The sequence below is a fragment of the Cebus imitator genome, unplaced genomic scaffold, assembly GCF_001604975.1.
Source record: "Cebus imitator isolate Cc_AM_T3 unplaced genomic scaffold, Cebus_imitator-1.0 Scaffold80, whole genome shotgun sequence".
Classification (NCBI taxonomy): Eukaryota; Metazoa; Chordata; class Mammalia; order Primates; family Cebidae; genus Cebus; species Cebus imitator.
The window spans coordinates 3810308-3836144 of NW_016107395.1; the positions used below are offsets into that span (position 1 = coordinate 3810308).

At 34.8% G+C, this 25837-nt stretch overlaps 1 protein-coding gene across 1 annotated transcript in view; it reads right to left on the reverse strand.

Moving 5' to 3' along the window:
* FGF10 (fibroblast growth factor 10) overlaps window positions 1-25837 on the reverse strand; it is an 82251-nt gene that overhangs the window by 54750 nt on the left and 1664 nt on the right. The gene's annotated exons all lie outside the window — the stretch shown is intronic.

Below are 25837 nucleotides of genomic sequence, written 5' to 3' on the forward strand. Positions count from 1 at the left end.
ATACCATTCTCATTTCCCTTTGTCTGCATTTGCAAAATGTCTGTCTCTCAAATACATGAAGATCTGTGAAGAGACTGTACTCTTCAAAAGCCTTGTCAAACCAGATAAAACACATAGAAGAGAGATGATATTTCATAATAATCAGAGTCAAGCAGACCTACCTTGGCATCATGGCTCTGCTACTTACCATCTTTATGAGCTTGGACTAGTTACTCCTTATTTTTTCTGAAAAATGAAAATAACAATCATCTGCTCCATTATGAGTGCTATCTTCCATCCTCTATTCACAATGTTGCCAGTGTCTTGGAGGTATTCTATATATCCTTGATCCTTTGCTAAAGAGGATCCCTCTTGAAACTTGAATTGACACCATTCCTTTCTGAGTGTTCTTGCTCTAAACATGCAGACCTAGGTAGGGTTAACTCTTCTCCCCCCCCACTTTTTTTTTTTTGGACCTCTGCTGACCTGTTATTCTAGCATTTACTGTAATGTTATTATTTTTGATAAAATTAACTAGGACATAGGAACAACTCCTGTAACCTAATGAACAGCACAAAACACCTTATTATATTTCCTCATATTTGACAATACTAGTGTTATTCACAGGAACTGGTCTTGTATTCCTTTTGTCCTATTATCCTCTGTATATATCACAGAGTTTCAATGGATACTATATGTTAGAGAACAAATACTCCCCTAGCATGACAAATTATTGTAATCTTATCTGCCCTTATAGATGCTGCTTTCCCTCCTCTATTCACAATGTCCCTAATGTCTTGGAAGAATCCTATATATCCTTTACCCTCTGCTAAAGAGATTCCCTCTTGGAGAAACTTGAGTTGACACTATTTACCTCTGAGTGTTCCTGCCCCACTCAGACCTAGGCAGGGTTGTATCTTCCTCTCTCTTTTTGTGCCTCTGCTGCCCTGTTATTCCACCACTTACTGTACTGTATAATTATGTGTTTATGTGTCTGTCTCTGGTTTTAGTGGGAGACAGCAATTATTAATTATGTTGTCCCCAAAATATTTCACAGGGCCTGGCATGTAGTAAATACTCGAGTAGTTGTTGAATAATGAATGTACTTCTAAACAGTGCCCTCTTTAACTTTTCCAGTGTTCCACAACAATATCAACTTTCCTGGAGTTAATTTTTGTGAAAAACAACAGATGAATATGATTTCCTAAGTATTACATGTCATTAAAAAGTTTTGTTTCGCTGGCCTCAGATCTCTGAATTTCCTTCATTGAATTCACTGTTAATACAGTTTTCAACTTGCAACATAAAACATAATGCTCTCTAAGTGAAAACTTGTGGTAAATCTCAATTAAACACAATCATCTTTAATGGCTAATTGTGAATGTCACCTGGAAACTTAGATAAATAGAAGGAATGAAATGGGAATTTTAACCTTTCATAAGGAAATTCAATTATACTTAGAGTTAAGCAACAGGACTCAGCCATTAGGCATTCTTGAAATCAACAGTAATTTGAAAAATATAGATTGGAAAATTTAAAGACATTTCAAAGCTTGATGCTCTAAATTTTCTGAGTTATTTGTACAAGCAAATTTCACAGAGTTTGGGACTTCATATGAAATGTCTTGTACACTCAAGGAGCACCAAAAAAAAAAAAAAAAACAAAAACAAACAAAAAAAAACAATATTTGTTGAAAAGCCAAAATAGAGCATGAAGGATTCATCCACTTTAAATGTGACTTTCCAATAAGGTCACTGACAATATCTTCCTTCATTGAAAGAGCCTCTTTATAATATGGAAAAGTAGCTTTTAGCAACCTGGGTATTTGTCCTGTCATTCGAAAATCTATTTTTAACTTAGAGGGTGGGCAATCAGTACATATTCACTTGAAATCATTCTTAATTTCATATACGCTTTTGGTCCCCAGGAACATTTTCCTTCATAGTTTATAACTCTCCTATAACCTCAGTTACACAAATAAGATAGCCCTAGGTCACATGGTAATGAAGCAACAAGTTGTACCTGGTAATAAACATGATTTCCTTATATTTAAATTGCATTATAGAATTCACTATATATTTCAGAAACTCACAACCTCAGGGAGCACCATAAAAAAGAAAGAAAATCTCAGGGCTCAGACCCTGGCTATCCACCAAGGCTGAGGGTGACTAAAAGACTTTCAAAGGTCAACTGAGTTACATTTTATTCTTTTGAAAAGTGAACTTCTGAGAAAAAAAGAAATAGCATTTATTACTGTGACTCTTTTTAAAGCAAATGTGGAAAATTACTTTTTGATGGAGAACTAAAGGCCTTAGAAGTATTAAGAAAAGGCATTAGATTATATCCTCTGTGAGGTAACAGGCATTGTCAAAATAAAAAAAAATGATAGCTCAACAATCTGTGTACATTAAGAGGAAGATGCACATCTTATATTTAGAGAAACTTATGGTATTTAATAGAAATTAAATACAGTTATTCTGCAAAGATGACAGTTTTTGGTTGTCACAACTAGGAGGGAAGTGTTACTGGCAACCAATAGGTAGACACCAGGGATACTGCCAAACATCCCACAAAACCCAAGGCAGGCTCCTACCACAAAGAATTACCTTGTTCAAAATAGTACTGTGGCTAAAAAAATCTTTATCTAAGATGAATGTGATAGTTCAGTGTAAAGATTACTAATTAGAAATCAAAGAAAGTTCTAGTCTAAGTGAAGTATGATGAGGTTTCTCACATACATAATGAAGACATTACCATATACACTGCCTAATTGACAGTGTTATTCTGAAAACTTAATAAGATCATACATGTAAAATTATCTTGTAAACCAAATAAAGTATCCAAGTGAATTGAAACACAATGTGAATCCTTTGAGTTTAAGGAAACCAAGGTGGAAATTTGATAATGTTATCTCTGTAGGTGGTTTTTCCATAGAATATGTAAAGCTTTTAAGTAGGTTATTTAGACCCAATAATTTATCATGCTTACTGAGGAGAAACCAAGGCAAAATGAGCTAAAATGAGAGAATAAGGGATTTGAGCTTAAAAATATATAGATAAAATAGGTATAGCCAAACACTAGAATTGGAAATTAATGGATGCTGTAAATTTTCCAATTATAACTAAGATTGTCAAATGTCGGCATGGGCAGGAGCTGTCCAAAATAACAAAGAGTGTGGCTTGTGGAGAGACATTGAAATGACCGAAATGACCTAAATGACCTGTGAAAGCTCCTTCCATACCTAAGACTTCCACTCAGACTTTAGACCCCAAGATTAGCTGTCAACAGGCTTTGGCAGATTGTCTTGTAGGCTTCCAGACTTTGCCACATTCATGAGCTCACTCTTTAATCAATCAGCTCCTTTGGTCTCCTCATGTATCTTTCCTGGTGGTCAATTTGATTCTCAAATAATTTACAAAGAAAAAAAAAGAAACAAACAAAAACCTTCCTTTTTGTTATTGTTTCTTTCTTCATAAATCCTGATACTGTAATGCTATTTAAAAATACATTTGGAAGGAAACTCGAAACCTTATTCTTGTACCTCCCCTTTCTTGTTCCATAAAATTCCTATTCCACTGTGAGCCATGACTAACATGTACAGTATGCCTAAAATGAAAATGGTTTTTCCCCCTAATGCCCTAACTCCAGATTTTCAATCTTGTGACTCTAAGCTTTAAGACTTATGTTGAAAGTATGACGCTGTTGTCATCCAAGTCTCAGGTCATTTGCCACTGAAGTCCTTGATTGGAAGATCTAACCTTACTGCATATTACAGTTCATTTCAGTGTGGAGAACCACAAATAACTAATGCTACTAAAAGGGGCAAATGCACATGGTTAGAGGGGGAGAACTAACTACGAATAAAGTTAGCTACATATGTGATTGTGTGTATCTGGGCAATAAGAGTCAGAGAAAATTTGGCTCTTCCTTCAAAGTACAAAAATAAATGTAAACATGAAAGTGTTAAAAATAATATAGCTTGTGCACAGTTGGCCACAGTTGAACAATTTCTGGGTGCATAAAATTAGCATAAATTATTTCTTCCCCATTTATTAGTATTTTATTAATCACCTTGGATTTGATCTTTCGAAATTGCTCTTCTGTCATTCTGATTATAATATTCCCAGACTTTAGGCAATCCAATGTTAAAAGTTTACTCACCTCTATATCAATTATTTCCTATTATTTTTCTATTTTATTTTTCCCTCCCTCCTCTTAATGGAAACCAATTACAATAATGAGGGCAAAAGGTTATGTATACATCTGGTCCCTGCATTTAACATCCTGGTTTATCTTTTATGCTTTGTTGAGAACAATGGTGAAAGGTGGGCAGGGATACCCCTTGTATATGTTGCCAATGCAAATAAAAAAAAAAAGACATCCTGCATTTTCACAATTTTCACATATGTGACATCTGAAATAACTCAGACATGGCAACATTAAGGAAATCATTGCTTCTTAGTTTCATGTTTAATTGTCAGAGCCAGGAAAGAAGGAGGTGAAGAAAGAAGGCAGGACTTGCGTGAGCTGACGCTTTGAGGGACTAGGCTGGAGCAGGCATGGCTTTCATTATATTTAAGTGAATTAGTCTGTTTCCTTTAAACAGGAGAGATTAACAAGCCACCCAGGGCCTGCTATGGGATTCTGACACTTTTAGTGGCTTGTGACATATGATTTGTGAATATCAATTTGCCTTCAAAAGCAAAAAGCAAATCTACCATTAGTACAAGGTATACCAAAATTTAATTCTTGGTTAGTTTGGTTGAAATTCATTGGGAAAAGTATTTGCCAAGATGAGGCTTTTATTTGATAGTGTCTGGATAATTTTTAATTTATACTTTAGACTTAAAAATGGCTAAATATAGATGTGGGAGTTTAATATGTATGACTTTCTTTAATAAAGATAAAATTTCAAGTCCTGAACTTAGGAACTATGGGAAGATTAAATAAAGAGGAAAATAAATATCAGCAATCCTAAGTTAACTTCTCTTAAAATTTTGCTTTCTTTGTAAAAGAGTATGTCTTCAGGCAGTTTGGCATCAAGACAAATATTTCTCAAACTGCAAGAAAACAAATAGTTTTCCTCATATGTGAGAAGGTTAAAAATCTTTGATATTAAATAAATGACATAAGAAATTTCAAACCGAAAGAACTGATAGAAAATGAATTCATACTATAAAAGTATTTCCTAAATGTTTTCATTTGTTATTCTTTGAAAAGATAACTACTGAAAAAAAGTCCACTTTTTTCATTTGTTTCTTTTTTAGCAATCATGAGTTTCAAAATAAAAGTGGTCAGGAGCCAGACATTTTTAACTGCAGGTAGACATTTGTAGATGGCAAGAAGAGATCTTTTTTTCGTTCTTTATGTAGGCAAAGTTTGTTAAGAAAGCATAGAATACACTCCAGAAGTTTCCTCTAGCTATAAAGTTTAATTTGCTGATGTAGCATAGTGACTAATTTGCCTCTGTCTAATTGAAGGATTTCAAATTAGACTAGTTGCATCTTATTGAAGGCCATAATAGCTTAGCGATTTTTCAGTACAGAAACTGAAGCCACACTACCTGGGTTCCAATCATAGTCTCATCACTTATTAACTAAAAGCCTTTGGTGAAGTTACTCAGCTTCTCAGTAGCTTCAAAATTTCCCATCAGTACAATAGGATAACCTAGTATCCACACCCTAGGGTTGTTTTGAAGACTAAATGAATATACATATAAAGTACATAGGCCTAAACATTCAATATCATTAGTTATTAATATTTTATCCTATTCTAAAAACAGAACTGAAACAATATCTAAAACCAGGAGCTAGATACCAGTAAAGACCATTCACCCAGTTTGCATTAATCACGCAATGTTGCCTAACATAATTTTGTATGCTGTTTTTTTTTTTTAATTCTACCTGTTTTTTAAATGTAATGTGCTGATACACAAAGTATTTTTTTAAAAAAAACACACAATGGCTTATATAAGAACACATCTGTTGATTAAAACTGAACTGCCATAAAACCTTTCCTAAGTAAGATCAACATAGAGAAACAAGGATTTTTTTGTAGTCAGTCTAACATATTATAAGAATATAACTTTAATAACAACTTATTCCAAGTTCTCATTTTTCTCTTTCTAGTCCCTAGTCTACTTCTTCACTAAATGTCAATATTATTAATTTAAAAGGTTATTAATTCAAAGTACCAGTCACTGAATAAGGACATGATAAGGATGGTCTAAGACAGAGGCAATATGTTTCTATTCTATAATCATAGTCACTAAAAGGGGAAGGGAAAAATATAAGACAATTGATGGATGGCATTTTCCAATGTCTAAAATTGAAAGTTTGTAATTCAGATTCTTTAAAGTAGAAATAATTTCATGCATTCTTTGGAGCACAAAACATTAGGGCAAAGATATCTTTGGCTAAATGCCTCATACACTGTAGCACAGCAGGATATAACAAATAATTTCAGCCTCCCCCCAGTTGAAGTCTTTCGGGATTGTGAAAAACCCAACCACACTGCTTTAAGTTGTTCCGTACAATAATGATCTCAGACTAATATGTTATGCCTATTGTCAGTGGCTACAAACTGCTAAATTCAACTGAAACTATTCTGGTTAAGTTTATTAAATGACTTTGAAGCCTTCAATATGAAGAAAGAATATTTTTTAAAGATTCATAGAAAAAAAATTCGATGTGCTATGTGTTGTCAATTTTTTTGTTGTTGCATTTTTTTGAGACAGAGTCTTACTCTTGTCCAGACTAGGGTGCAGTGGCACAATTGGGGCTCACTACAGCCTCATCCTAAGCACAAGGGATCCTCCGGCCTCAGCCTCTCAAGTAGCTAGGACTACCAGCAAGCACAATCACATATGGCTAACTTTTTTTTTAGAAATGAGGTTTCCTTATGTTGTCCAGGCTGGTCTCAAATTCCTGGGCTGAAGCGATCCTCCTGCCTCAGTCTTCCAAAGTGTTGAGGTTACAGATATGAGCCATTGCTTCCATCCCATGTTGTCAATTCTTTATGAATATTTTCATATTCATATTTCCTATGACTTTACAGAAGACATTCCATGAATTATATGGAATATGAATCTGGCATTAGGTGCCTTTTGTAGGTATAAAGAAATGTCACTTACATAGACATGAGCCTATAATTTGCATACTCATGAAACATCCAAGGTGGACAGAGTCACAGCTTTGACTGTAGTCCGAGTTTCAGTCACCTGAGAAAAAAGCCATCTACAGGAACTGAAACTCAGGCAATCTCCACAGCTGAAAGAAAGAATTCCTCACAATAGAGGACTTTTTTTTCAGTAAACCATAAGACATTAAAGAGCTGTTTGAATTCAAAAGATGGTTCTTGAGGAAACTATAAAATCTTGTCAATATTCCTTCATGTTTCCAGTTTTGGAGGCTGGGCTGCAAATTCAAGTGACCATTTTGAGGACTAGGTTCCTGCCAACACTCCTGGGGTTAGAGGCACATATGCACAAATTCCTGTGGCATAGAAGAAGAAGAAGAAGAAAGGGAGAGCTCTAGATCTCTAAAAGTTTGTTTATCGGATTGTCATTTGGTGTAGCATCCTCAGCTCTTCCTCATAAATAGCAGTGGCAGAGCACTCTGACATGGTAAGAAAACAACCAGTTTTTGATGAGTATCATATCTTCTCTTCCCTTCCTCCAACTTTATCACACATGCACTCAGACATTTAACGAGATTAAGCTGAAAACAGACCTAATCTCAGATTTATCAGAAAATCTCTTCACCAAACAGGGAGCATTTACAATTAAGCATATATTTTAACTTACTTTAAAAGTTACTTCCTTTTCACCAAATATACTGGTACTTTCTCACCTTCAAGAATATGTGCAAAAACAGAATATGAATAAGCCTGGAGTATGTGCATGAAGTTCATTCTGCCAAAAGATCTTTGGCCTTTCTTCCCATCACCTCAACACTTAATTGTCACTCTTAATTTTATTGTTTTTAGAGATTATTAAAGTTCAGATTTCTATGTGTGAACATATTTGCTCCCTCTCCTCCATTGTCAACTTTGCATAGTACATCTAGAATGAGACGTTTTATGATTTACATTTTGAGCAAGCATACCAGTTCATTCTGAGCATGTGGCCCATAGACCCAGGTTTGAGAAATATCTATTGTTGCCTGTTATTACTACCTATTGCCAATCTGGCTTTCCTCTCCTGCTCCAAGCCTCTTTTCTAAGTGCTCATTAGAAAGAATCTTCTTAAAAAGAGAAATAGGTAGGGGATAGATCTCAAATCAGAATGTACAACTCTATCTGTGGGCATTCTATCTCTAAGAAAGTTTCAGAAACCTCCTGGGGATTGGAATGAACATATGCATTTATTTGCCTCATCTTAGAGAATATAAGTAAAAATCCTTGAATGGCACCAGGGTTGGTAGAATTGATTCTCATGCTAGTATGCTCTCTGTGCTCAAGGTAATCCTGAGTCACATCTCTTATCTAGCTCTCTTGCGCTAGAGCCCCATTCCTAATTGCACCACCTTTTCCAATATCACAACTGTCACCTCTCTTCTCAAATTACTATAGTCCCAGCACTCAGTAGACAATGAGTGTTGAGGAGAAAAGGAAGTAACTCCGTAACACTCTAAACTAGCAGCTGTTTCATCAGCCTCAGCTCCATAAAAGACCCATTACCCTAAGACTTGACAACAAAACATGTATCTGCTGTCTGCAACTTCATAGTCCCTATTACTGTGAGAGAAACAAATTTTCTGTAAGAGGAAATGCTAGTTTTAGAATCCTGTTTTTTCCCAGGCCATAAAAATTCAAGTGATATAAACAAAGATGCTAATAAATTTTAGGAGAGTTGTACTATGTATTATGGAAACATTTTGAGATATGAGAGGCTTAAATGTAGGATGTTAAAGGAATTCTACATAGTGAGAGAAGATAGATGATAAAAGATGTTAGTTTCAAAGAGTAAATACACAGTAACTTCAACATATTTAAATGTTGAAAAATCCTTCAGAAAATACCAGTTACTAAAATTTAATTACATCTGCTATGATTTGAATATTTGTCCCCTTCAGAATTCATTTTGAAATTTAATACACAGTGTGGCAGCACTGAGAGGTGGGGCTTTTAAAAGGTGATTGGGCCATGAAGGCAGAGCCTTCATGAATTCATTAGTGGATTAATTGATTAATGGATTATCATGAGAGTAGGACTGTGGCTTTATAAGAAGAGAAAGAGGAACTTGAGCTACCACACTCAGCCCCTTTGATGTGTGATGTTCTCTGCTGTCATGGCGCCCTGCAGAAAGTCCCAGTGACAACAAGACCCTCAACAGATATGGCCCCATGACTTTGGACTTCTCAGACTTCATAAGTATAAGAAATAAACTTTGTTTCTTATACGTTACCCACTTTTAGGTGGTCTGTTTTAAGCAACAGAAAATTAACTAAGACAGCATTATTTAGCCATTTTTAAAAATTGGTTTTCTCTCACCCTTAACTATAAAGGGGCTTCTTTAAATAGGAAAGGTTCCTATTGGTTTAGCACCCATCTTCAGAAAAGGGGCTCTTGGGCCAGGTTAATGGAAACCTTTAAATCAAGCCAGATTGAATTTATACCCCAAAGGGAAAACAGATCACTTTTATGGACAGGTTCTGTATCAAACAACTTAAGCCCTTTTTTGTAGTGCCTAGAAGTCAGGGTATTGTAAGCAAATAAACTATATTTTAAAATAATGTTTTACGAATATATAGTCACTTAAACTTTTTATCCCTTTAGATTTAACTAAAATTTGAGGTTCCATTATAAGTCTGACACTTTGCTAGATACTTTTCATAGGTTATTTCATTTAATCTTCATAGATGGAATGAGGAAACAAAAATTTAGTGACTTTTCTCACTCACACAATTCAGAAGGGGTAGATAAAGTGTTGGAACTTACATCTACTTGAGTCCATGCTTAGTGCTATCTACCACAAGATACTGCTTTGTTTTTGTCAAATTATCCTTAATTTGGGCTGCACAAAGTTGTTATAGATTCCGTATTACTTTTCTAGGGCTGATATGACAAATTATTACAAAGTCGATGGCTTAAAGCAACAGAAATTTATTCTCTCAGAGTTATGGAGGCCAGAACTCTAATATCTGTTTTCCTGGGCTGAAATTAAGATGTTGGCAGGGCTGCATTCCCTCTAGAAGCTCTCCAGGGAAGCATCCAATGCCTGCCTCTTTCAGCTTCTGGTGCCACATTCCTTGGCCACATTCCTTGGCTCATGACCTTACCACTGTTCAAAGCCAGCAGTGTAGCATCTTCAGATCTCTGCTTCCAACCTCAAATCACTTTCTGCCCTCTGTGTGTACATCTAATCTCCCTTTGATTCTCTTTTATAAGGACCTTTGTCATGGTATTTGGGGCCCACTGGTATAATCCAGGATAATATCACCTCAAAATTCTTAATTTAATCATCTACAAAACTTTACCTTATAAAGTAATAGTCACAGATTCCTGGAATTACAGCCGGATATTTTTGTGCGGCCGTTATTCAGCCTTCTATATCCTACCTAAATTAAAGTCCAAAATCTCATTTAAATGACAGCAGCTCAAAAATCTCAAATAGTATTATGTAAATGATGGAATTCAGGTATGGATGAGACTCTGAGTATGATCCATCCTGGCAAAATTATTCTCCATTACTGAATCCATAAACCTAGAAAACAAGTTATCAGTTCCTGAAATGCCATGGTAGAACAAGCATAGTATAACAGTTATAAACATTCCTATTCCAACAGGAGAAAAACGTAAAAAAGAAAGAAGTCATTGGTCCCAAGCAATTTCAAAATCCAGCAGGGTAAATTCCACTAGGTGTCAAGGCCTGGGAATCATTCTCTGTGACTTGAGGGTCCTGCCTCTGTGCACATGGCTAGAGTCTCTGCCTCTATGCCTCTGCACTTCTTTTGTACCCAAGGCTCTGCACTCACGGTAATCCTTTTTCTTTAAAGCTATCGCTATCATGTGTTTGCAGCTGAATAGTTTTATCAACTTATTTCTTGCCTGTAGAATTTTGGGAGTCTGACAGCCTTCCTTCAACTTGCTCTGTCTTTGTCTATTTTAGTGTAAGCTGGTAGTGTTTCCGCTAATACAACATTCTCAAAACCTCTGTGGTCCTCCTACGTGTGTCAGAGGGATTCATGCCTTGAGAGGGTTCTCTATAGATCTTTCCTAGATAACCTCATCTCTATTCCTGGCTTCTGCTGAGATGGCTGAGGGAATCCATCCAGCACATGTTTCATTTCTTCAGCATTATCATAAGGTTATCTAGTTGTACCCTGAGACTTCTCTTCAGAGCATGCTTTCCTAACAGTGAATCTCCTAACTCAGCATCTTTTGCAATCTGGATAGGCTGAGAATTTCTCAAATCATCAAGTGCTGTTTTGATTTTGCTTAGTAGTTCTTTTTTTACTTTTTCTTCTTCCTTTGGTATTTTGCTACAAACAGGAAGAAGAAACCAGACTGATCCTTCAAAACTTTGCTTAGAAATTTCCTCAGCTAAATATCCAGATTCATCACTTACATATTCTGTTTTTCAAACAACGTAGAACACACTTCAGCTGCATTTCTGCCACTATATAATAAGGATTGCTGTTCTTCTATTTTTCAATAACATACTCTAAATTTCCTTCTGAGTCCTCACTAAAAGCACTGTTAATATTAATATTTGTTTATGATGTTATATGTGATTCTCTAAATGAGGTAGTCATTTCTACTGTGCCTCACACCTCCTGCTAAATCTTCACCTTAGCACCTTTTATCTTCATATTTCTAATAGAAGTCTGTTTAAGGAAATCCAGGCTATTTATCATGTGCTTTAAAATCTATCCAGCTTACGTTCACTACCCAATTCCCAAGCTACTTTCACATTTTTAGGTTGAGTTACAGCAGCACCCTGCTTTAAGTACCATATCTGTATTGGTTTCTTATGGCTTCTGCAACAAATTACCACAAAGTTGGTGTCTCAGACTAACATAAATCTATTCTTTCAATGTTCTGGGGACTAGGTGTCCAATATCAATTTTTTTCTGGTCCTAGAACAAGGTGTCAGCAGGGCCAAACTCCTCTGTAATTTCTAGGGAAGCACTCTGTCCCTTTCCTCTTCCAGCTTCCTTGGCTCATGACTCCTTTGTCCATCTTCAAAGACAACCACATTATATTTTTAAATCTCTCTGTTTCCATAGTCAAAATGCCTTCTGCCTTCTGTTCTTCTGTGTATGTCTAATCTTCTTGCCTCTCTCTTATAAGGGCACTTGTTATGGCATTAAGGGCCTACCTGGACAATGACGATAATCTCCTCATCTCAAGATCCTTAACTTGATTTGCAAGAACTTTATTAAATATAGTAACAATCACAGGTTCCAGGGATTAGAACCTGATGTCTTTGGGTGGCCATTATTCAGAATCATATAGCTATATTTCCTAATACAGGTATAGTCAAGGAATTTGGTCCTTAGTCTATGAAACAAATATGCTAAACTAAAGTATTTTAATAATAATTTAGTTCAATACACTCATATTATAGATTAAGTCTCTGAGACTGAGATAAAGTAAATGACCTACTTGAGATCCACAGTAAGTGTTTTGACACATACAGGACCACCCCCTTTACTCTCTTTGCAGCACTTTATTCTTCCTCTCTAAAATAATTACTAAGAATTGCTAATTTTTCAGTAGCCACCAAATTATCCAGGAATCCAAAAACACAACTCTGAAACTAGAAATAACCATGTCATAGCAGGAATTTTAAAGGGGATAAAGTAATTTTTAATCTCTACTGAATATTATCAGTAGTAACCTTAGATAGGAAAATTAGAGAAACATGAAAAATGATTCATTTCATGATTCCACATTTTTATTCAGAAAGTTGAATGAATGTAAGTATTCAACAATCTCTTAAATAATGACCGCCATACTAACTTATTTTTCAAGTTCTCAGAATTGTAGTACTTAAAACTAAATGAAATTTTAAGAGCTAATTTACTTCGACCATCATTTTTAGGTAGGTAGCATATTAATCACATTTTCCAGACCAGGTGACCAAACTTTTAGAGTCCAAGTAAGTTGATCAAGACCATGCATTTAAAAGGAGTAATTTACTTAGTAATATATAGAAAGAGGACTTATTATATGCCAAATACTATATTAAATGCCTGCATGTAAAAGTCACTGAGGTATGGTTCTCACTCTAAACAAGTTTTCTGTTTATGAGGAAATGAGATGGGTAAACAGTCAACTAACCAAGTGTAGTATTGTGTTATAATACTAAGTATAGGGTTTTTGGAAGCACGGGTTTTGAGAGGACAGCAGGAAGGTTTCCCAGAGAGGACATCTAAGTGAAATCTGAAAAGAAGATGATCTGGGAAAGAAGGCAGGGACATCATTCCAGGCAGACCTAGCAGTGGCTGGCAAGGCTGAACATAAAGGGACAAGGCAGGTTCTAGAACTTAAATCAATGTAAAACAGCTATAATGGGCACCATAGTAAGAAAAGAGGCAAGGGAGTTGGTAGGGAGTAAATCATGAGGGTCTTACATGACATGTGAAGGAGTACAGAGATTACATGATATTATATGACATATAACATGTGATTTAGTGGAATGTACTAGTATCTGAGAGGGAACTAGCTTATGTAGATTTGTTCCTTACGTAGACCATATTGACTAAGACTAGGATGGTCTTGTGATACTACACCGAGACTGAACAGGTATTAATAATAAAATGCCAGAACAAGACACATTTACTGGGACTGTTGCAGGCAAACAAAGATAGAAGATCACTGTTGCTAAGACTGGCCTTGATTTTAATCCTCAGTTATGCTAACTATATAATGTCAGTCTGGCACAAGAACTTTTAGGCCTCATTTTCTCATCTAAACATAGTATGGGTGTAACAATGATTATCTTACCCATATTACAAACTTTTTCTGAGAATCAATTGATGAAATCATTAATCTGCCTAATTTTTTATTATTCCATTATTTAGGGATCTTTTCATATAATGGAATAATTAGTAATAAGTAGTCATGGCAAAAAAGACTAATGAGAACTAACATTAAACCGTGTTAGGTCCTTTATTTAATATGACTTTACATTTATCATCTTGTTTATAAATATATGACTTATTCTTCCAACAGTGGTGAGATGGGTGATATTACTAACTAAACTTGAAAGATGCAAAGCCCAAGACCCAGGGATTAACTTGGCCAAGATCACACAGCTATGAAGTTTTATAAATAACCCAGATTCTACACCAAGAAGCCTGACTCAAGAACTCATGGTCTCAATAGGGGGTGTAGTTGTACATATACTGTCTGTATGCTTCTCCTAGTTTGCTTAAAAGATATTTTACATGTACTCTTTTAAAAAAAAAAATTAGTGTACTTTGTTTCTTTTTCTGATCATCTAAACCAAGTGAATCTAAGACAATTTAGAATACAAATGACAAAAATAAAAACCACAACTAGAGCAAGAAATACTGATGCTTCAGGTGTGCCTTTTGGAAATTTGCTGGAAATTACAAAACCTCTTCACAGTGAAATATACATATTAAGAATTTTTGAAGTTCCGAGTATTTTAAACATTAAAATAATGATCATTTGGCAAATCCAGAAATACAAAGAGTAATGTCATTTTAGTGAAGAGCAGAACTGCTTCTTTTCTATGTCCCAAGTATAAAATTAGTTCTTTTTTCTTTTGCTTAAGCTACAATTCCTTGCAATTTAGTATTTATATTGAGATTGTCAATTTTAATATAGATAATACTACTTTCAAATATTCTTCTGCTTTTTCTTTTACTTCAAAAAGTAAAAATGAAAAAAAAAGCAAAGACCGAGTTTAAATATAATTCATGTCAATGTAATATTTTGCTAGAAAGTTTAGATCCTCAAATATAACGATAAATTTACATACTTCCCTCTCACATTATAGCACCTTCTACTGTACTTTACTTTGTCTGTCAGAAAATGCCTACCTGCTTGCAAACTTTCTGTTCCCTGCCTGTGGTTTGCTGAAAACTTCATGTTTGATTCTGCACCCACATACTTCTGTGACTTCTTTTAGAATATTCTTCTTCCTTTCATTTTATCTCTGTCTAGCTGGAGTCCATTATCCTCAGTATGACCCTCTGATGTCATGCATCCCTCCCTCAGTTAGAGACTGCTGTTTACTCAAATTCTGCCCCACTTCTTTGCATTGAGTGTAAACTGCCTTATATGCTCTTCCAACTCCCTGTGATGATCTCCTCTTTCTAGTTCTAGATTGCAAATGCTTTAAGGATACAAGGTCACAGTTATAGGATGAAAAAGATCACAGTAACAGGATGAGAAACAAGAAACAACCACCAAGTTTACTAAGAACTAAGTATCTGTGATCATCTTCATTCAAAACTATAAGTTGAAATAAAAGATTTATTCTGAAATACTTAAAAATTAAGAATTACTTTTCTTTGTTGCCTTCTATTCTATAATCATCAAATCTTTATGGTTACCTTTTTTTCTCTTCTTTTCTTTCTTTCTTTTAGACTTTTACAGATTGTGTCCTTGAAAATATTCATCTTCTATTCCTTATTTTCAGCACCTTGCTCTCTCTTCAAGTTACCTTCAGTTTTCAAATACAGGTTGAATATCCTTTATCTGAAATGCTTGGGACCAGAAGGGTTTCAGATTTTGCATTTTTTCAGATTTTGAAGTATTTGCATATACATAATACGATGTTTTGGGAATGGGAACCAAAGTCTAAACACAAAACTAATTTGTAGTTTATATACATACAGCCTGCAAATAACTTTTAAAAAATATTTTAAATAATTTTATGCATGAAACAAAGATCATATACATTAAACCATCAGAAAGCAAAGGTGTCACTATCTTAGCCACTGATGTAGATAATCTGTGGGTGTTTGGTATCACTATCATTCCTGACTCTGAATTTAAATGCTACTGATAAGCAATCATTTTCTTACACTTATTCAAACATAAGTACTTAAGAGTAAACAACATGACATATCACTATTAGAGTAAAAAAATTATGTGTTTGGGGTAACTAGGCAGCAAGTAGTATCACCAGAATACCTGTATCAGCTGTTAAGCAACAGCAGCTGAAGAGGGATGGGAGGGTCTTTTTTCTCTTGGGGATGCTGAATAAACTGTGCCCCTTGTTTGGACTGTGATCTGTCATATGAGGGCAGGTTTAGAATTTTCCACTTGTGGCATCATGTCAGCACTCAAAAAGCTTTACATTTTGGATCATTTTGGATAGGAGATTTTTGGATTAGGAGTACTTGATCTGTTTCTTCTACCAATATCTTAAAGAATCAAGCCTCCACTCTTTCCCCAAAACTTCAGAACATTATGAATATTGCAATTCCAAATCAAATTTCAGATAGTTATTAAAACTATTTTCCTTTTTAAACAAGAGCCAGGTATATTTCTCCTTCCTGCCTCTTTCCTCAATTCCAGCATTGTTAATTCCCACTTCATCAAATAATATAGTTGTTGCTTTCCTGATGTTTTCCCCTGATATAAGAGGAAACATCATATTTACTTTTACTTTATATAGTACCCTTTTGATTAAGGCTTATTATGTGCCAGGCACCATTTAGCTGTGTGGATGTGTCAATTCAGATGTCTTCAAACTTCTGCCATGTCCAGCCTCAATGTGCCTTCTCTGTACTTCTTGAATGAGGCACCAAACTCTCCCTTTGCAGTTCCCTTCTTACCTCTTCAAAAGCCTTCTCTAACAGTGCTGTTTGGAGTAGTTTCCAGCTGTTTTCTATTAAAACATCATACTTGTTTCGTTGATAGCACTCACCTCAATTTTTTGTCATATCATCTCTTGGTTTACTTGGCTTTTAACACTATCTGTGGAGAGTGTAGGCTCTATGAGAGCAGAAAGACCAACTGTTTTCAACAGTGCATTTACTCAGTGCCTCACACACTATCTGACATAAAGCAACCACTCAAATTTCAGCTGAATGAATCAATGAATGAATATATGGTCTCATTTAATCTTTACCTTATAGGAAAAAGGTAGGTAGTGTTAATATCCTTGTTTTACCGATGACAACTTGCCTAAAGTTATCTACTCTTATCTGGCAATTTGACTATAGGTCTGTGGCTTCAAAGCCTGCTTTTTTCCCAGGGATATATTTTTTAATACTTTCAATCAAAGCCCATACTTTCAATCACTCTATCATACCTCTTTAGGAGGAACTGGGACTTAGCTTTCCTTACTTTGATAGCCTGGCTGCGATGACTTCCGTGGGACTCCTCTTAGATCATAGGTTCTCATTTCAGTTAATTTAACATCCAGTCGAATGCCAGGGCTTGGGTTATATTTCCCTCACACCTTTCTTGTCATGTCAGCCCTTTTGCCATGCTACTCATTAGCTTGATCTCTTTCCTGGGAGTTCAAAACCCTTGTCTTCATCACTCCAGCAAAGCATCTTCTCCTCCTCTCGCAGTATGTGTCTAAACACTCCAGGACCTCTTCTCCTTTTCTACTTTTCCCTCTGGCTTCTAAAAGTTTCATTATGTGATCTTTAGCAACTCTCTTGCTTCCTGGACATCAGCATATTTGAGCTCTAAAACACTATTTTTGTTTATCAAGTTTTTATACTATAATGTGATTAACATCACTAGCACTTTTCTCTCATATTTATGGAATCATATCCTTCTGCAGAGATATTCCCCAAAAATGCTGCCCCAAATCTGGTAATTACTGCTATGAATACCATTATGAATGTATCTTACTTTAGATCATAAATAGTATGCAAATCAGTGTCATATGTTACCATTTACTCCATGTTACAGAATATTAATTCTTCTTTTAATAATTCTATCAATAAATTAGTTATTTAAAATTTGAAAACAATTGCAAAAACAAGCTTGACTTTTATTATTATTATAACAGTACCAGATAATTTAAGATACGCCAATAGTCAGATTCTGCACATGATAAACATAAATCTATATCATTCAGTGCCAAAAAATTATTTCTTAGAAGACATATATGAAAACACGGAATTCTTTCAGATTCTAACTCCTGCCGGTATTTCAAAAATTCCTAGTAAAGGCATATGCATTTCTATTTTTGTTTTACCTGACATAGATATATATAAATATTTTACATTGTTTCTTGATTGAAAAACAGTTTTATTGAGAACCTAGGCTTTATTTTTAAAAGCCACATATATTTGATAGGGGTATATTGAAAAGCTTGATAATGTAAGTGACATTCTGGAAGTTGGGAATATCAAAGACCTCCAAATCAGCATTCATCTTCTTTAAAATAAATGTCTAAAGTAGGAAAAAAAAAATAAGTGTTCAGGCTGGGTGTGGTGGCTCACACCTGTAATCCCAGCACTTCAGGTGGCCGAGGCTGGAGATTCGCTTGAGCCCAGGAATCTGAGAGAAGCCTCAGCAACATAGTGAGACACTGTCTCTATAAACAAACAAACAAAAAACAATTAGCAAATTATCCAGGGAGGGTGGTGCATGCCTGCAGTCCCAACTGCTTGGGATGATCACTTGAGCCCAGGAGATTGAGGCTTCAGTGAACTGTGATCATGAGTGAGACCCTGTCTCCAAAATCATCTTCACTTTCTTTCTTTTATGGTAGTCTAGACAAAGGCAAAAATGTAAGAAAAATGATAAAGTAGCTAGTAAGTGTTGTGTATGCAAAAAATTTTCAAAACAATAGGAAAAGCAGGAAAGGTTATTGGGAACAAAAATTTAACTTGGAGGAAAAATGCAGAATGATGATCAAGTAATGGGATAATCAGCACTCTGAATGGTGCTTATCTGTGGTTTTTCCACTTCACTTATAGCAGAGCTTAAAAGAAATTGACCTGAAATTCTGGGATAAGAAGGGATTCACTGCAGAATCAAAATGAGGATACGGTCCTGATGGAGTACATTGAATTTACGCCATTGAAAATTTTTATGCAAAATTAAAATAAAACTATCAGTTTTAGATGACATGCATCTGAAAATGTCTAGGCCTCTGGCCCTGAATGTTACCTTGGGTGCCAAGTAATACTAATGAGTGACTTTCCCTGGCTTGAAAAGTATGGAGCCAGTTCAGCAACCAGAGAAAAGAAATAAAAAAACAAACAAAAACCCAAGGAGGTGAAAATAATGGAATGAGGAAGAGATGATAAACTATTAGGGATTTACAATGCCTCAGAATGAGGGTTGTCACAGACTGACTCAAAACTATTAGGAAGAAGTCAATGAGCCTTGAATTGTAAAGACCCTATGAATATGTCAAGTTGTCCTCGACACAGGAGCAAAAACAGTTAAGGATGAAATAACATGTTTGTTTATCAGTAAAGCATGTTAACACAAGGTTCTCTTAAGTAATAATAATTATACAAAAACATTAAAAATACCTTCTTAAAAAAGTTCTAAATCTTGCAGCAATCCCACACTAATCAGAATTAGATGGCATTTAACCCACCCTATTCAGAATTGGATTCCAGTTGTATTGAAATTGTTAGGTTTGTTTAGTTGACAATTCTTTGAAATTCGGGGTATATCAACTTAATACTTTGCCTTCTGTTAGGTTTAGATGATTCATTAATAGATCAATAACATCATTCATTTCAAGAAGGATGCTAAAACTTTGAAAATTAGTCATTAATAATGCACATACTGACAGAATGTGTATAGGTAAAGGTGGACAGCTTTAGGTTGAAGAATTATTAGGTGAACTATAAAATAAGGCAATGCTTTACTGCCAACACTATGAATCTATCAGATAGTAATTGGATGCACGTGTTAACGGCAGTAAAAAGTCACTGTCCAGTTGTCCACCTTACATGGGAATCTACTCTGTCTTCTTTGATTTATTGTGCCAATTAGAACACAGCGTTCAAAGAAAGAACACAACTGATCAGATTTAAAAGCAAGGGAGCCTTTAAGTTCATTATTTTGTGGGTGACCTGGCTCCCTTTTAGATATCTTGATACTTTTTATTTGTGTAAAATCTATGCAAATCAAGTACTGGGTTTTAAACTGACTCTGTAAAACATCAACATTTTGTGTTTATTAATTCAGTATCAGAGTGTCACTGGTAGCTTCCCAAGATACATATATATTTCCTTTCACTAATTTTAAAGGCACATTTCTAAGTTATTCTTTGTTATACTGACTGGCACAGATAAAGGTAACATGCATTGAGAAGAAAGAGCAGTGATTACAAAATAAATGTTCTAAATCTGCCAAACAAAGTAATAAACACCCATGGTCAAATGTCAAATGTAAATTATCTTAGATCATTGCAATATACCATGAAATATATGAAAACTTCTGCATAAATGACTTGAACAAAATGAAGTTGATTACATGTCTAGATTGTGATAAAACTGTATTAAAATTACATAAATATGAATTGTATGTCCCATCTTACTGTAAAATAAAAGAGATCTGTAATTTCTGGAAGGAAAATTCTAATATTTTACTTATATTAAGCAAACATCAACTATTAATGTTGACAAATGTTGGAACAGTAATACTAAAAATGTCATCTGAATTACTCTTCATTGCAAAGTTCACAGAATTAATGTTAAGATAGATTAAAATCACTTTGAACTAATATACATGTATTACTCTTCTTTCTGAAGCATAATAAAGAAATATTATTTGTACTACAATGTCAGATAAGCAAATGGACATTTAAGGCTTAGGAAAGATGTAGTTATTCATAGGCAGCCCATAAATGGGAGGAACATTAGTTCCATTTCAAATGAGCTGTCAACTTTTTTTTTTTTTTTTTTTTTAAACATTTTGGCCTGTGGAAAGTTAGACATTTGGATAATAAATGGGGCTTGCTTCTGAACATTAAAGTAATTGTATAGGAATTTAAAGTGATCATTCATGTTCTACTATAAGTTCTTTAAATTCTGAAGAAATGCACTGGAATAAAGCTTTTCAGTCTAAACTGGATAGCATAAATGTAGAAGAAACTATGAAGACAATGGGGTTTATTTGATCCTATAAGACACAATTCTACTCCTTTTCCTTTTGTTAAAATTCTGTGCCTAAACATCATTTTGAAAACACCTGCTTTTAAAGAGTCATCCACACCTTTAGGTAATAGGTTACTGAAATATCCAAGACCTAGAACTTGGTGTCTGAATTCTCATGCTCCAATACAGGCATGTGCTTCCTGACAACTGTTTCCTTAGGTTTCTCCTCATAGGTGGTTATAAATCAGGTTAATGAAGAGGAAATTCTCTTGAATTGTGCATTTTTAATAGATTTATGATAAAACCATCAAAGTGGAGGGTCCAAATGGTAGGAATGCAATAAAGGTAACAGGACAATGTCATGTAAACATTAAATACAGTGCCTTCCACCTTCATAAATCCTCAATGTTCATGATTAAATGCTGCCGGTTATAAATTATGCAACCAAATTCTAGAAACAACCACAACTGAAATAAGACACCAGTGGAAGCCATAAATTGTCTATAGTTTTTCTTCCCAGAAAACTCTGTGTCTTTATTAGGAGATAGTTTTTGAGTTCCTATTTTCCTTAACAATTATTTTTTCTCACTTCATTTAGCTTCCTATAATAAACTCTAGTCCTGGTTAAAAAGTAATAGTCCAAACCTTTAATCCCAGACAATAATCTGCCATTTTATATGGTAAAGTACCTTTTTGATTTGCAGGTATCTTTTAAAGTTTTCTTAATATAGCTTAAGTCTCTAAGATGTCACCCTTTTTAGAGTCCTGTATCAGATGTTTCTGCAACAGTCCAATTTCTCACAGGTATTTACAATCAAATTATTTTATTACACATGGGAACAATTAAACATTTGGCCCTCAGCTGTAAACAATTACTATATAAAATGACATTCACGGATTTTTTCTTAAATACTCATGTATTCCTAATGACCTCTGTTAACATAAGTGAGATTGATGTATGTGTATTTTATGTGTCTCCATAAACGATTATATTCCCAAACAGTATCAAAAGAGAGAGTTTACCTAGAGAATACACTAATCTTGTCTTATACCATGTGGTCACCTGCAATGATTCCTTTCATGTATTTGTTTTTCTTCAATTGTCATTTTATTTCTGTTCCAATTTAATTCTAAAGAACTGCTGGTGTTCACAGCAAGACGCAAGTAAGGATTTGGATAATTTGTCTTTTTAAAGATTTGGGGTGTCAAATTCTAATAAATTGATATCCATGTTGGAAGTAGCAGACAGGTACAGTAAATAAGGTGAGATACAACCAATAGATTGGGGCTTGAATCTTGGTTCTGCCCATTTCTAGTTGAATTACTTTGGACAATTTACTTTTTTCAGAATTAGTTTGGATAGTTATAGGACTATTCTGATTATTAAATGAAGTATGTGTTTAAAGAGATTAAGCATATACTACATAGTTATTACATATTAATTTCTCTGTTGTCTCCCATACTTCTTTCCCAGAAAGGCCTTTGTGCCTCTTTTTGTGACTTTCCCTTTTGGGAATATCTATCCTTAGTTGTCTCATGTTTAGGGATACATTTTCCATTCACTAGATCCCTCTTATCTACAAATGACAACCATGGAAGAAACTCACAGATTTTTCTATGGCCTCCCATACTTCTTTCCCAGAAAGGCCTATGTGCCTTTTTTTGTGACTTTCCCTTTTGGGAATATCTATCCTTAGTTGTCTCATGTTTAGGGATACATTTTCCTTTCACTAGATCCCTCTTATCTACAAATGACAACCATGGAAGAAACTCACAGATTTTTCTATGGCCTCCCATACTTCTTTCCCAGAAAGGCCTATGTGCCTTTTTTTGTGACTTTCCCTTTTGGGAATATCTATCCTTAGTTGTCTCATGTTTAGGGATACATTTTCCTTTCACTATAGATCCCTGTTATCTACAAATGACAACCATGGGAGAAGCCCACAGCTGTTTTCCTCACATCTAGAAATAAGTCAACTGGTCCCAGTTGCAAGGATACCTAACAGCTGTATCCAGCCTAAGAGGTCAGAGCTAAAGCTGAGTGGTAAGGTTTCAAGGGCAAAGCTCTAGATGTAAAGAATGATAAAACAAAACCTAAATGAGCCCGCACATATCTAGTGACAGATACACCACAGCTATTCTAAATTATTCAAGCTTTCTCAGACTTCTAGCAGGAGAAACATAATTCATCTCTGCTCTCTTTATTCTACTCTCATATCATGGCAAAGAAGCAAACAAAAAGTATAGCTCCCTCAAAAAACATTATAATACTCATAGAGAGAAGAGCTTCTTTAGTACATGTGATATTTTTAGAACCATCGAATTTCTGGGAACTAGCTTTGGAAGTAGAAGTTAAAAATGATTTTGCAATACTTAAGGGTGATTGTCTTACTTCCCTTTTGTTAGCATTCTGCTGGCAAAATGCCAGTAAAACAGTTGTTTAATAATTACCCAGGACATCAAAAACATATAACCTCTTAGACAAGCTGTAACTGTATTTTAGCAGCCATAATACTAAGGTCAAAAGTAACAAAGAAAATTAACCTTCAAATAAGCAAACCTCAAAAGAACAGTTTTGTATATTGAGAATAATTAATAACTTGTTTAGGAAAATGTTACTGAAATGTGGTTTTTGGAAAAGGAACTGACACTCTTCAGAGGTTAGATATCCGAGTATTTAACAGGCTACCATTTGGTGGACAGGCTAGCTGGCTACCCTGTAGGCATGGCAAAAGTTTGTTCACATGTTATTATGCAACATTTATACAATATCTTAATGATACCATGTAGTTCAGCTGAATCAGTCCAGCTGGAAATTGTAGCAGCATTTAGATTACCCAGCCACATGTGAAATTAAGGCCTTTTCAAACTCTCATTTTTACTTGCTATGTTTTGATACAGATATTCTTGGAAAGCCTAAATTATTTACAGTTTGACAAGATTTAGCGAAATGAACTCCTCCCTTTTCACTTTTAACCATTAAGATTGTATTACCATATAAGATATTTAGCTTGTCATTATAAGAAATGCTTAATATATTTTATTACATAGAAAATAAAATATTAGTATATTTTGGACAGTTAGGATGGAACTTTTCTACACCCCTTTTACATAATATATATTGTATATTTTCCTTCTATGCAAGTAGTTCCTATTGTAAAGATGAAATCCAGTGGGTACTGTGGAAATCATTTTACTATGCAGCTAATCACACATGATTGTTATTCTAGAAAATAGCAATTTAAGTTGTGTAAACTAAAACAGTAGATTTGTCCTTAAGTCACATCATAAAGACATTTAAAGTATAGCACAAACATTTTTTAAGAAGAAAAAGGATTGCTCAAGGATAACACTGAAATTTTATTATATTCTCTTGAGTTTTCTCCATGAAAAATAAGAAATCAGTCCATGGGATTTTTTTTTTTTTTTTAATTCCCAGCTCACTCTGTCCAGCCCAGTGTTTGGACAGCTTCTTTCCCATCCTCCTAACTGAATGAGATCACACCATTTTATGTTAGAAGTAAAAGAAGGTTTAAAATTTTTAATTGAAAAACCTTAAAGGTTATACATAGGATCTAGTGAATTCAAGTAACAAATTACTTTTAAGCAAAAACAATTGTCATCATTATAACATGATTTCAGCTACTTTCTATGAATCAGGTATGGAATAGTTAATATCTCTAGTATGAAACATAAAATGAAACACTTTAAAAACATTTCTATGCATATTTTTATTGTAAGCATATTGTGAATTTCAGTAAATAAAAGCAGTGGCTGAGGAGGAATAGAAGTTAATGTTGAATGTGTATGCATCCCCACAGAAGAAAACTAAATCTTAATTCTTGCAAATTTGTATTAAAAAATAAAACGCTAAATTCTGTTCAACTGTCATTCCTATTAGTACCTGGTACTTTCTAAACCAAGGAATCTTGAAATGTGTGACTCGTGTATTAAAGTTAGCTGACAATCTATGCTTAGAATTCCTGAACAACTAACACAATAAGTCCCCGTTAGAGGTGACTTGGAATTTACCATTGAGATAATGCTAAGTGGTCACTAAAGATGTTTAAACATCATTGTCTACTGTCTTCAGTGTGCCATTACAGAGCCTTGAGTTCCTTTCAAATAACAATCAATAGGGGATGAATAAGTCTCACCACTTGAAAGTAACTGAGAAAGGAAGTCAACAGAGTAATCTGGCTTTGCAGAGTTGATTCAAGAAGAGACACAATATACACCCCTCCTCTTCTAGTTCTCTCTACCCCAACCAGCCCACACCCCTGCAAGAAGGAAACAAGGGAAAGAGAGAAAGGAGGAAAGAGAGGGCAAAGGCAAGACAAAATCTAGGGATCCCAGGAATAATTTGTGCTGAGGAGGAAACGTCACGCTGTGGGATAAACTATAGCCATGGAAACAGACTTATGACTTTTACTTTGAAAATAAAAGAATGACAATGAAATTTGTGTGAGGTCTGTGTGAATCCAGTCCCAGATGTTTACAATGCTGTAGTAGTATGGCTCTGCAATATGAGAGGTTTCGCCAGAAACAGTACAACAGGACACCACAAAGCAGCGCATACGCTATTGACAATGCAGACATGAGCATCATGTTACCAAGAGAGAAGGCAGGCAGAAGACAAATAGCAGCGGTGGTGCCTGAAAAGCTAACTTCATGGACTGCAATCACTCAAACTAAAATAAGGAACCCAAAACAAAACAAAAATCAAAACCAGAAAAATGCTTTTCGCTGATATCTAGAGGTGGTGGGGTAAAGGGATGGGGGTGGGGAGAGAGTAGAATTGACTTTTTTTCCTTAAAGCTCCCACAAAGCCCCTATAATTGACA